Source organism: Macrotis lagotis, chromosome 2 (genome assembly GCF_037893015.1).
Source record: "Macrotis lagotis isolate mMagLag1 chromosome 2, bilby.v1.9.chrom.fasta, whole genome shotgun sequence".
Classification (NCBI taxonomy): domain Eukaryota; kingdom Metazoa; phylum Chordata; class Mammalia; order Peramelemorphia; family Peramelidae; genus Macrotis; species Macrotis lagotis.
In genome coordinates, this window is record NC_133659.1 from 253,458,599 (window position 1) to 253,470,887 (window position 12,289).

Sequence of the window (12,289 nt, forward strand, 5' to 3'; positions counted from 1 at the left end):
CACTTAACCCCATTGCCTTGCAGAAACTAAAAAAATAAATATACCACTTAATTGACCTCCCCACTTCATGCTAAAAATCAAGTTACAATATTCACTTCCAAAACCTTGAGTTCTAAATTCCCTCCCTTTCTCCGCCTCATTAAGAACCCAAGTTACTTGATGTAGGCTAGTCATGAAAAACATCATGTTGTAAAAGTAAACAAAACACCCCCCAAAAGATAAACCTCCAGAAAAATAAAGTGGAACAAAAACCATGCTTCACTATTCATCCCCCATCGGCTCTGTCTTTGGGGTGGATCCTCTTCCTATCAGACCCTGCTGGTCCTGCAGTGTGCGCGGCCCCTTCCTCCGGGCATCTCCCACCCCCGGGATGCCCCGCTTGTGCCCCCGCCCGTCTCTCAGGGCAGCGGCTCTCCCCGGGGAGCTGGCATTCCCAGAGCCGCGGGCGCAGGCCCCTTTTTATAGTTGTTCCGAGCGGCCCAGCACGTGCGAGGCGTCCCCGCTCCGCCCCAGCCGAGGCCCCGCCCCCTCCGGCGGCTCCCCGGGTCTGCCCCCGCAGATCCCGCCCTTCCCCCCCTCCCCACCCCGGGGACATCTCGCGAGAGGTGAGCGCGCCAGGCCGGACGGGAGTAAAGTGTCTGCTCCGCTGAGGTGGGAGAAGAGCCTGGAGCGAGAACGCGGGCGCTGAGCGCGGTAGGCGGCGGAGCTACCGGCAGGTGAGTTCCGGGAGCGCCTGCCGGGCCGGAGCCTTGATTCCAGTGTATTCCTGCCCCCGAGCAAGTCCCGCTCGCCCCCGGCTGGGGTCGCCTCGCCAAGTCTGTGGTGGACGGGGGGCGCTGAGGCGGTGGCCGGGCCTGTCTAAAGAGTAGGGGTGGGGCCATGGACGGGGACCAACCAATGGGCTCTAGGATCGTGGGGATTGGCGGCGGCCTAAACCAATGGGAAGCGCTGTAGGCTGAGGCGGGATGCCCCCTTCCCTTTGGCCTCCCCTGTCTTTTCTCCGTGGGGGGCGGGGCCAGGGGCCTGAAGTGAGGGGAGAAGTGGGGTGCTGAGTGGCCCCTTGGCACGCCGGCCGGGGTGCGGGGCAGAGGGGGTGACCCCCGAGAGAAGGGGAGCTCTAGTTGGTTGGCGTGGTCTTGGAATGCGGGCGGAGCCGTCAGTCAGAACAGGGGAGGTGGCCCGGGACTGCGAGAAGTTGGAGACCCCGGGGCTGGGGGGGCGCCCCGGAGGGACGGCGAGAGCCGGGAGGGAACGGGGATGGGCCGCCGAGGGCACGGAGGCCCAGGACGGAGAGGGGCACGGGGAGGCGAGGGCGTGGTTTAGGGGACCCGCGGGTGACAGGATGTAGGCTGGCTGTCAGGCTTGGGGAGGAGAAGACGTGAAAAAGTGGGGGGCCTGGGGCAGTGAGCACTGAGTAGGGCGAGGGTCGGACTGGGGAGCAGTGGGGGGATGGAGGAGATGAGCTTGTGAATCAAGGGTGAAGGAAGGGATGGGAATAAACTTCATGCGTCCCATCCAGAAATGCAGTGCCAGGTCTCCTAGGTGGGGCCCCTGTGTTAGGAAGTTTGGAACTGTTTATGGGTTTTTTTGCCCCAAACCTTTCCCTAATCCAGGTTTATCCAACCACCCGCATGTAATCAGACTCCCTTTTTCCAATTTCAGAGTTCATTTTCTATTTAAAGGGGCCCCCAGAGGGTCTTGTCCTGAAATGAGTGTGTGAAATGTTTTTCTCAGCAATCTACCTTAACTGCCTTTAAAAAAAAAAATACAGTAGTTGACAAATTACTTTGGGGGGGGTGAGATTGGAAAAATTGTAAAACTCAAATAAAATCTTTAAAGATAAAAAAAATACAGTAGTGTATTGAGTAACCATCAGATTTTATAAACAGTCTTACAGTTAAACACAAGAAAATGGGGCGGCTAGGTGGCATAGTGGATAAAGCACCGGACCTGGAGTCAGGAGTACCTGGGTTCAAATCTGGTCTCAGACACTTAATAATTACCTAGTTGTGTGGCCTTGGGCAAGCCACTTAACCCTGTTTGCCTTGCAAAAAAACCTAAAAAAAAAAAAGCTGAAAGTTTGATTTGCCTCAAATCACAACCAGCCTGTCTCAAATATGAGACTTAAATAACTTTGTCTTCTGGCTCCTTAACCAGCTCCCTAACAAACTAGCAAGTATTGTCAGACTCCAATATAAGGGAGGGCCTAAACCATACTTATGGATTCCTGTTGACTGCATATTGACTTGGAAAACCATACATGTTTATATATTTCTCTTTTTCTTATTACATCAATACTTTAAAATCATAAAGAAGTTACATTTTAATCTGATTCTAATGGCACTTGGGGTGTTCTGGATACCAGGCTGCTGACTATTTTGACACTTCTGCACTATATACCATCATGCCATTCTGAATCCTGTAAAGGAATTATGATAGCTTTTGGGAATAGGTGATAAATGCAGGCTGATAACAGATTACACCAAAAACGAGAAAACTGAAAAATTTAAAAACTTTTCTCTTTGTAGTAAGGCTAAAAATGTCATAAAATTTTAATTAGTTGAGGTCACAATAAGTGGAAATTAAGCATTTTGTTTTTAAACATGGAAGTTTTAAGGTAAATAAGTTCATTGTAAACCATAGTTTAGGTAATAAAAACAACTATAATTTTACTAGTTTGTTCTTAAAAGCAATTTGAAGCAAAAAAAAGATTCTTTTACATTTTTCCAGTATCTGCCTCTTTTAACAACAGTTCAATGAAATAATGCAGCCAATTAGTTTGTCTTCACTGTTACTCAGACTTTTCTTCATAATTCCTTTTACACTTTGCCAATAAAATATAGCTTTAATAAAAACAATAACAATTATACATTCCCTAGAAATATTTTAGAACTCCAAATTTGATTTCAATAGCAGAGAGCTTCCACTCTTGTTAAAACTTTTTCCCTCATTTGCAGGAAACTGCCATTATATCAAATTAAGATCATAGGCTTTGGCTTAGTTTTCTAATTGTTTAGTTTGGAGTCCAGTATTTCATGTTATTTCTAGAATTATTGGACTGTGGCACTAACTTTACCAAGTTTGCCCAGCAACAATAACCAAAAATAATCAGTGAGCAAGAAAAATGTACCTTATTTTTTATCTCTTCATCTCAAACTATGATGGCTTTTATATTTTTGGACTTAGTAAAGACAAGACAATTCACTTTTCCACTTCTGGTGTTAATAGCTGGTGAAAACTACTAAAGAGTGTAATATTGCTCATGTTTTCAACTTCTGCATCAAAGTTTTTACCCCAAAGTGATTTCTGTTGAAATGTTAAGAATCTTTATTCATTCTGTCTTTTAAAGTTTAATAGCTGTTGCTATAGTATCTTGTTCTCTCCCTCCATAGTATATACACTGAAAATTGTGGGCTTAAAAAATAAACTAGCTCTTAAGCTACAATTTTCCCTCAAGTAAAGTCCTTGGCTCTGTCTGTGCACAGCTGCTCTGAAACTCTCACAAGTTATTTGTTCAATGCATGTCAAGACTAAATTTTTCCTTGGCTGCAGTGGGAGGGAGCCAGAGGTGCAGTAGCCTCCTTTCCAACTCTGATAAGGAGGGGCCTTTTGTAAGGAAGTTTTAAAAGGTAGAGTGAAAAGAACAAAAATCACAGCCACTTATAGCCTTACAAAAGATTCAGTATTCTCCATAAAACTGGAGGGAAGTGGGCATGGAGGACCAATAGTTCTTGAATTTCTTAAAAGATTATAAAACTGAAGTAAAAAGTTTATTTTTGAAAAAAAAATTCAGTTTTTTTGGTTTTGGTTTTTCAGGCAATAAATAGAGTACTTGGACTTTGGGGGTCTGAGACAATCTTTTTTAAAACATTTCAAGAAAAATGATTTCTCAGTTTTCTTTAACCAACAATCATTTTACAAAAATTGATTTAAGGCAATGAGGTTTGAGTGACTTGCCCAAGGACACATAGTAGGCAGTTATTAAGTGTCTGAGGCCATATTTGAACTCAGGTCCTCCTGACTCCAGGGCTGGTGCTCTATCCACTGTACCACCACCTAACTGACCCTCAACAATAATTTTTCAATTGTGCCTTCTTTTATCAGGCTAATCAGTTTTTTATTTTAGGATGTATAAATTCCAGTGACTGAAAATGATAAAATTATTTCACTAAAATACATTACTCACAGCTTTTGATTATAGTTTTTCTAGCACTTGCCTCTTAAACAGTTTATGTTTCTATTTACATAGTGCCCTAAAATTCCTTGTCATTAGATCAATTCTATTCTGGAAAGAATTGTTTTTTTTGGGGGGGGGTTAGGTTTTTGGGGCTAAGTGGCTTGCCCAAGGCCACACAACTAGGCAATCATTAAGTGTCTGAGACCGGATTTGAACCCAGATACTCCTGACTCCAGGGCCGGTGCTTTATCCACTGCGCCACCTAGCCGCCCCTGGAAAGAATTGTCAATAGCGAAATTTATTTCCTAAAAATAGGTAGGAAAAAAAATAACCATAATCTTAGACCTAAAGACTTTAGAAATTGTCCAGACCCCTCATTTTATAAATTTGTAAACAGATCTGGAAAGGTGAACCATCACAAAAGAGAGTAAGCTGTTTTATTTAGGAAAAGGGGAAAGGACAAGCACTTCATAAAGCACCTGCTGTGGACCATGAATAGTATTTGATTTGATTCTCACAATCTTTCAAAGTAACTGCTCTTTGTCCCCATTTTACAATTGAAGAAACTGAGTAACTTGCCCAAAGTCATTCAACTGCTAAGTGCCTGAGTTCAGATTTGAATGAAGGTCTTCCTGACTCCAGGCGTAGTACTCTTTACACTTTCCTACCTAACTGTTCCCATTTACAAGTTTAGAACTTATTAATATAGCTCTAAGTTTATCATACAATGCACTAGAGAGTATTAGTTATGTGTCAAGGTAGGTCTCCTTTTTGTTCTGGTAATTATGAGCCAAAGACTTTTTGTTGACAATAGATTTCATGAGTGTTAATTTTAGATTGTCAGATTTACATTTGAGTATTTTAATTGATAAAAGCAATTTTAAGGTGCTTTTTAAGTTTCATTTTCCTTAATGTTGCAAATTGTGAATGCAATTTTAAGTATAATTTAAAATGGTCTAGATTTAAGGGAAGAAGAAAGATGTACTTTTTCTTGTTAAATTCTCATAAATCTGACTTTACTTAGGTGAGATTTTTTTTTTTTGCAAGGCAATGGGGTTAAGTGGTTTGCCCAAGGCCACATAGCTAGGTGTGGCTGAGGCTGGATTTGAACTCAGGTCTTCCTACTCCAGGGCCATTGCTCTAACCAATGCGCCACCTAGCTGCCCTATTTTGGTGAGAGTATATGGAGAAAGCAGGAAGACAGATGAATGGCCTCTCAAGGGCTTTTCCAGGCCTGGGATTCATAGAGACTTTCTCAAATTAAGGTGCCTACAGAAGGAAGAATAAGGAAAATAAAATTGAAACAGTTCCATTGACCCAATGGGAATGTTAGAGCAAAAAAAAAGCAACAAAAATGAGGAATAATGCCTCCTTTGAACTAAAAGTCATGCTAAAAACTTTGAAGATGTGAAATGATCCTGATACAAAAAAAATTATATTTTAAAATTATATATTTATATACACAGTGCTGCACTGTGTACTTTATTGTAAATGTAGTTTTATTTTTTTTGCATCAGAGTCATTTCACGTTAGAATTTTTAGTGTGACATTCTTTCTCCTAGCATTTTCCCCATGGATACTTTTGTATGGAAAGAGTAGTTTTCTACTTAAATCATCTTATTTAACTTTTTTCCCTTTTTTATTTGTCCTTTTCTTTGTGTCTGAATTTGTATCTCTTTAATACTTCCTAAAACAGTGAGATTTTTTTCCCTTACCTTTTAGGGAACATTTTAAGGAAGCCCTATTTAAGTAAAAAAATGGCTACAAAATTAATTTTATAATTTTTAAATACATGTTGTATAACTTTTTTAAGATGGAGCATGGGAGGGGCAGCTAGGTGGCCCAGTGGATAGAACACTGACCCTGGAGTCAGAAGTACCTGAGTTCAAATCCGGCCTCAGACACTTAATAATTACCTAGCTGTGTGGCCTTGGGCAAGCCACTTAACCCCACTGCCTTGCAAAAACCTAAAAACAAAAAACAAACTAGATAAGATGGAGCATGGTTATCACAACTCTTTAAAAAAGGTATAGTTTGAAAGACAAGTTTAGTGTCTTTTTCTTTGTGTAATAGCTGATGCTTTAGAGTTGAGCAAGAATTTTTGCATGTTTTCTTATTTTGATCCTCAGTATAGATTAGATATTGTTATTTTCCCCAACCTAGGTTAACCAAGATCACTCAGCTGAGTGCCAGAGGTCAGGTCTTTCAGATTCTAAGCTCTATCCACTGTGTTACCTAACACCTTTAATCATGACAGCTAGCACTAAGGTGGCACTGCAACATATATAAAGTACTGTATGCAGGCTGTCTAATTTGTTTTTTAGAACAACTCTAAGAAGTAGGTGCTGATTTACAATGGAATCTAGCAAAAATCTTTATTACTAAAATGGAATCTAATAAGAGAAAAAACACTTGAGAGAATATATCTATTATTACACCATCACGGAATCATTTTGTTAGCTTTTTTCTGTTGTGTAGAAGTTGTAGGATCTAAATATTTTTATTCATTTGAAGTTATACTACAGTCAGCTTTACAGAGTGTACAGAGTGAAGCCTGGAGTTAGGAAGACGCAACTTCTTGGTCCCCGTGGACCATGGATGAGGTCCCACTCAAAGTGGGATAATAACAGTACCTAACTTCCTAGGATAGTTGTAAAGATCAAATAAAATAATGTTTGTAAAGCACTTTGCACATTGCTTGGTACATAGTAGGTGCTACAAATATATGCTTATTCCATTCTCTTCCCTATATATGGTAGGAAAACTTCTCTTTTCTACCAAATTCTGCTTTTTTTTTTTCTTTGCTGCATATCAGGTGACTGATTTCCAGCTGTGAAGTTTCTTGATGAAAAGTAACTTGATAAGCTTGTGGCTTGAACCTATCTGGAAGTAGATAATATCCTGCCAATTCCTATCCTAGCCTTCTCAACCAAATCTTACCTTCTTTGTTTTTCAGAATGAAATTACCTTCTAGTTTCCACTAATCTGGATATTATAACAAGACTGGTCTTATATACTAATATTGTAGATACTTCCAAGGCCTTGATTTCTTAGATTTAGAACATAATACAATTCCATCTTGAAATTGGAATATACTATGTTGTAAAATTTGTATGATATGTTAAGCACAGTCCTTATGTTACACATTATTTATCTTGATTCTGAATACTTTTCTAATATTCATTCAGACTTCATCAATCTTGAATGTGCTGAGTCAGATTTTTTCCCCTTCTTTTTCTGCTTCCTTTTTCACTTATACTTCATCTGAACTCATTTTTCCATAACAATTCTGATACTAACATAACGTCCTGCTGTCCTACCTTTATACAAAACTCATTTAAGTTCTGGGGAAGCAAAACAAAAATTCATTAGTTTTGTAAAATCTCTGTTTAAAACTGTTAAGAATCTTCAAGAACTAGAACACTGTCAAATAGATCACTGTAATGTGTTTATCCATAGTATTTGTGTGGTCAATCTCTGGATAGAGCTGTAAAGTAGATTTTTTCTTCTCCAGAAATTGTCAGCACCCTCATGGTTGCCTCTCTGGGATGATGAGGATGATGATGAGGATGATGATGATGATGATGATGATGATGATGTCATCCTATACTGAGCATCTAATTAGTCCTGAAGTTTGAGACTGATTTTTATTAAGTCCTTTGTTTTTGTTTTTAGTGTACAAACTGCTTAAATTAAAGACATCTAAATTTTTTGGTGAACTGTGTTCATGAAGTTACACACAAGACTCTGGATTTGATTGCCACTGGTCTATTGTTTTAGAGAACATGATTCATCTAAAAGTTAGCAAGAGGAAAAAGAACAGAATTTGAATGAAGTATTACCAGTTTCCAGGAATTTTTCTGTATTTAAAGTGTATAAGGAGACCAAGCTAAGTATTCAGCATTGTAGTTCTATAATCTTTTTAAAGTTTAGCTTCCTGCTGCCATTTCAGTAAATTCTTGCTCACTTTTTTGCCCTTGCCTGATTCCAGACTATTTGAAAACTTCTTATAATGGTTCTTGTATATTCTAAAAGCCTTCCTAGAGAGAGTTTTTCATCTCTTTTTTTAGTAGTTGCCTAAATGAAAATGCCTTCAATGAAAAGTTATATCTTAATTTAAGAAAAATGTGAGAAGAATTTGAATAGGCAGATCTTTGGTTGGCCAGTTCCATTGGGAAAAGATTCTTCACTTCACACAAAAATTCACCATATTTATTTCAGACTCTTCAAGTGAAAAATTTGTTCTCTTACAAGGTAGAGGAAATGTCAGCTAACTAGTATAGTAGATAGAATGCCAGACCAGGAGTTAGGAAGACTCATTTTCCTGAGTCCAAATCTGACCTCAGACACTTAATGGCTATTTGACCTGGGCAAGTCACTTTAACCTTGTTTGCTGCAGTTTCCTCATCTCTAAAAGGAGCCGGAAATGGCAAATGGTACTCTAACATCTCTGCCAAGAGTTGAACAGGACTGAAATGACTGAGCAACAATAACAAAAGGGCAGATTTACTAGAGTTTTCAGTCAGACATGATTGAAAAGGACTAAACAACATCAAGAGGAAATTGAGTTATTCTGGTTAACAGCATTACAAATATTTATGAAATTAGAATAATTTTAAAAATTGAATTCTTAAGCTATATATACATATATGTATATATGGTATATATATAATATATGTATATATTATATATATGCACATACATACACACACATATATATATATGTCATTGAGAACTTTTATCACCAAGGTGTTGTGCAAAGTGTGGAGTATCTAAATATGTATGCCAGAGACTGAAAAAATTGGAGCATCGTCTATCACAATGAAAACTCATAGAGAGTCAGTTAATAAAGATGCCCAGTTGATAGAATGCTTTATCAACCAACTTTTGTATTTAAAATGATTCAGTTTGGAAAAACTAGATTTTCATATAACTTTGTGGTAAAACATGTATGTTACATAATCTTGCTGATTAGTGAGGAATTCTCTGTCATATCTCTTTGATTTGTTTCTTGTTTCTATTTCCATTCCTGATTCTCTTACTGCTTTTAACTTCACTGTGCTTTAATTTCCCCTCTGTTTACATTTCCCACTACCTAGTGTTCAATTTGAATTGAAGGTAAGACAACCTCAGTTTGTCCAAAGTGCCACTCTATCTTTTTTCTCTTCCCTTCCACCTTAGCTTCTTCTTAGTTTTTCTATTTCAACGATCCAAATTTGCATTGTTAGCCTTATCTCTCATATCTCACTTTCTCTCACCCTACATATTTAATCATTTGCCAAGTCTGACTAATTTTACATCCTCCAAGCCTCTTGAATTCATCTCTTCTCCCCCCACAGGGCCCACCCTGCTGCTGAGGCAGTCTCCTAATTGGTCTCCTTGCAGGCTATAGACATTATCATGAATGGATCTGAAGTCAAGAAGATCTAAGTTCAGATTCAGTCTCAGGCACTTGGTAATTGTGTGACCTTGGGCAAATTACTTAGCCTCTTTTTGCCTCAGTTTCCTCAACTGTAAAACAAAGGTAAACAATAGTGCCTATCTTCCAGGGTTGTAGTGAGCTAAAAGTGCCTAGTACATGATAGGTGCATAAGAATTATTTTTGTCCTTCCTTTTGACCCCTCAAATCATTTACCTTTCCAATTCATCTTCCACACAACTTTCAGAATGATATTCATAAAGCAAAGGTCTCAGCACATCACTCTTTGTTCAAGAAGTTCCCCTGGCTCCTGGTGTCTAGGCATTCTAGGCACAACATGGTTCTAATCTACCTTTCAGGGAAAAAAACACATTACTTCCCTCCTTGCACTTCATTGCCCTGCCAAACATAGAATATCCTCTCCTGTCATCATGCTTTTGTACAGATGTCCTTCCTTCATGTCTAGAATTTGCCTTATCTCAAACCTTTTAGAATCCTGGCCTCTTTCAAAGCAAAGCTCATGAAACCTTTCCTGGAAACCTCCTCTCTATCCCAGTACTAACTAGTGTCTTTCCCCTTCTCATTCCCCACTATAATTACCTTGTGTTTATTTTGGTTGTTTGTGCAAGTGCATGTGCATCTCTCTTTTTGTATAGATTTTGTATATACTAATATTTAGTTTTTGGGGGGTTTATAAGTATATATATGCCTATGTATGAATAGCTCATGTACCAAAGCCTTATTGGATAATTAAGATACAGTAATTTTCCTCCCATTTTCCTAGGTACATTAATTTTGTTTATATAGAAGATTTTCAGTTGCATATTATCTATTTTAGTATGGGTTCAAAATTTTCTATTTTATCTGTTCTCATTGCTTCTATCCTTTGTTTAGTTAAAATATCTCTCTCTCCCATGGTGAAGAAAGGCCCTCTCTCATTTTTTTTTAGGTCTTTTTTTTTTTTTTTGGCAAGTCAATGGGGTTAAGTGGTTTGCCCAAAGCCACACAGCTAGGTAATTATTAAGTGTCTGAGGTAGCATTTGAACTCAGGTCCTCCTGACTCCAGGGCCTCTACTTATTTTTTATGGTGTGATCTTTGATATTATGTTTATGTATTCATTTAGAATGGAATGTGTATATCTAAACCTATTTTCTCCTAGCTTGCTTTTCAGTTTTCCTAGTTCTTTTTAAGTAATTTGTGTTTTCTAATTAATCAAACACTGGGCTATTGAATTCCATTGTTTGTGATTTTCCCTTTTTTTAATCTGTTTCATTTAGTATTCTCAATTTTTTAAATCAATATTAGATAGATTTAATGACTGCTGTATTACAGTAAAGTTTGAGATTTGGAAGTACTATTCCTCTTTGACCCCACCTCTTTTCATCATTTCCCTTGATATTTTAGATTTAAATTTTCCAAGTGAATTTTGTCATTATTTTATTGAATTCTGTATCGCTTTGTGATATCCTCAGTTTAGAATCTCAAAGGTATCACTTTGATATTTTGATAGGTATAATATTAAAAGTGTAAATTAGTTTTGCTAATATTGGCACAGCCTAAGACATGGACACTGACTATTCCTCTAACTATTTAAACTCTTTATTTCTACAGAAAGGAGTATTTTGTAATAAAATCTAGTCAATTTGCTAAATTGATCCCTAGTTAATTTTTATACAGTTATTTAAATTGGGACTTCCCTTTCTATTATTGCCTCTTGGATTTATAGAAATGCTGCTGGTTTTTTGAAGGTTTATTTTGCAACCTACACTTTGTTGCTGATATTACTTGTCTCAGTTAGTATTTCTGCTGATTCCTTAAGATTTTGTAAGTCAGGGGCGGCTAGGTGGCGTAGTGGATAAAACACTGGCCTTGGAGTCAGGAGTACCTGGGTTCAAATCCCGCCTCAGACACTTAATAATTACCTAACTGTGTGGCCTTGGGCAAGCCACTTAACCCAGTTTGCCTTGCAAAAAAAAAAAAACCTAAAAAAAAATTTTCTAAGTCACTCATTTTTGCCCACCTTTATATCTTTGTTTTTCTCTTGTCTTGTTGCTACAGCTAGCATTTTTAGAATTGCATCAAAAAATAATGAGTGTTTATTTCTATATTTGTTGGGAAAGCTTTTAGTGTATTCCTATTGTATGTGATATTTGCTTTTGGTTTTAGGTAGATATTTCTTATGTTATCAGTGAAAGGTCCCTCTGTGTCTATAATTTGTAGGGTTTTTAGCATAAATGAATGTTGTATCTTGTCAGGGTCTTTTCCCACATCTCTTGAGATGGTCCTGTAATTTTAGATGTTTTTGTTTTTAATTTGATTAATTATATTGATCATTTTATTCATGTTGAACCTTCCTTGCATCCTAGATATCCTTTGTATTTACTTTGTATAGATTTCAGATATGCTAATATATGTATATTTTTTTAATCCCAACTTCTTGGAGATGGAATGTTTGGTTTTTGTCTTTTCATTTTTATTCTTTTGGTTTTTACAAGGTCATGAGGTTAAGTGTCTTGCCCAAAGTAAGTAAGTATTAAATGTCTGAGACCGAATTTGAACTCCTGACTCCAGGGCCTATGCTCTATCCACTTCATCATCTAGCTACCCCTGGTTTTTGTCTCTTGTCTCCCTAAAGCCTAGTATGATGCATATCACCTAATGATGATGATGACAGTATCATGGGGAGGTGATG

At 38.1% G+C, this 12,289-nt stretch overlaps 1 protein-coding gene across 2 annotated transcripts in view; it reads left to right on the plus strand.

The window, feature by feature from the left end:
• Window positions 1-614: 614 nt before the first annotated feature.
• LOC141514734 (cyclic AMP-dependent transcription factor ATF-7) overlaps window positions 615-12,289 on the plus strand; it is a 96,425-nt gene continuing 84,750 nt past the window's right edge. For both annotated transcript variants that reach the window (XM_074225762.1, XM_074225763.1), the window contains exon 1: window positions 615-716. The gene's annotated coding sequence lies outside the window, so the exon portion shown is untranslated. The remainder of the gene's footprint in view (window positions 717-12,289) is intronic.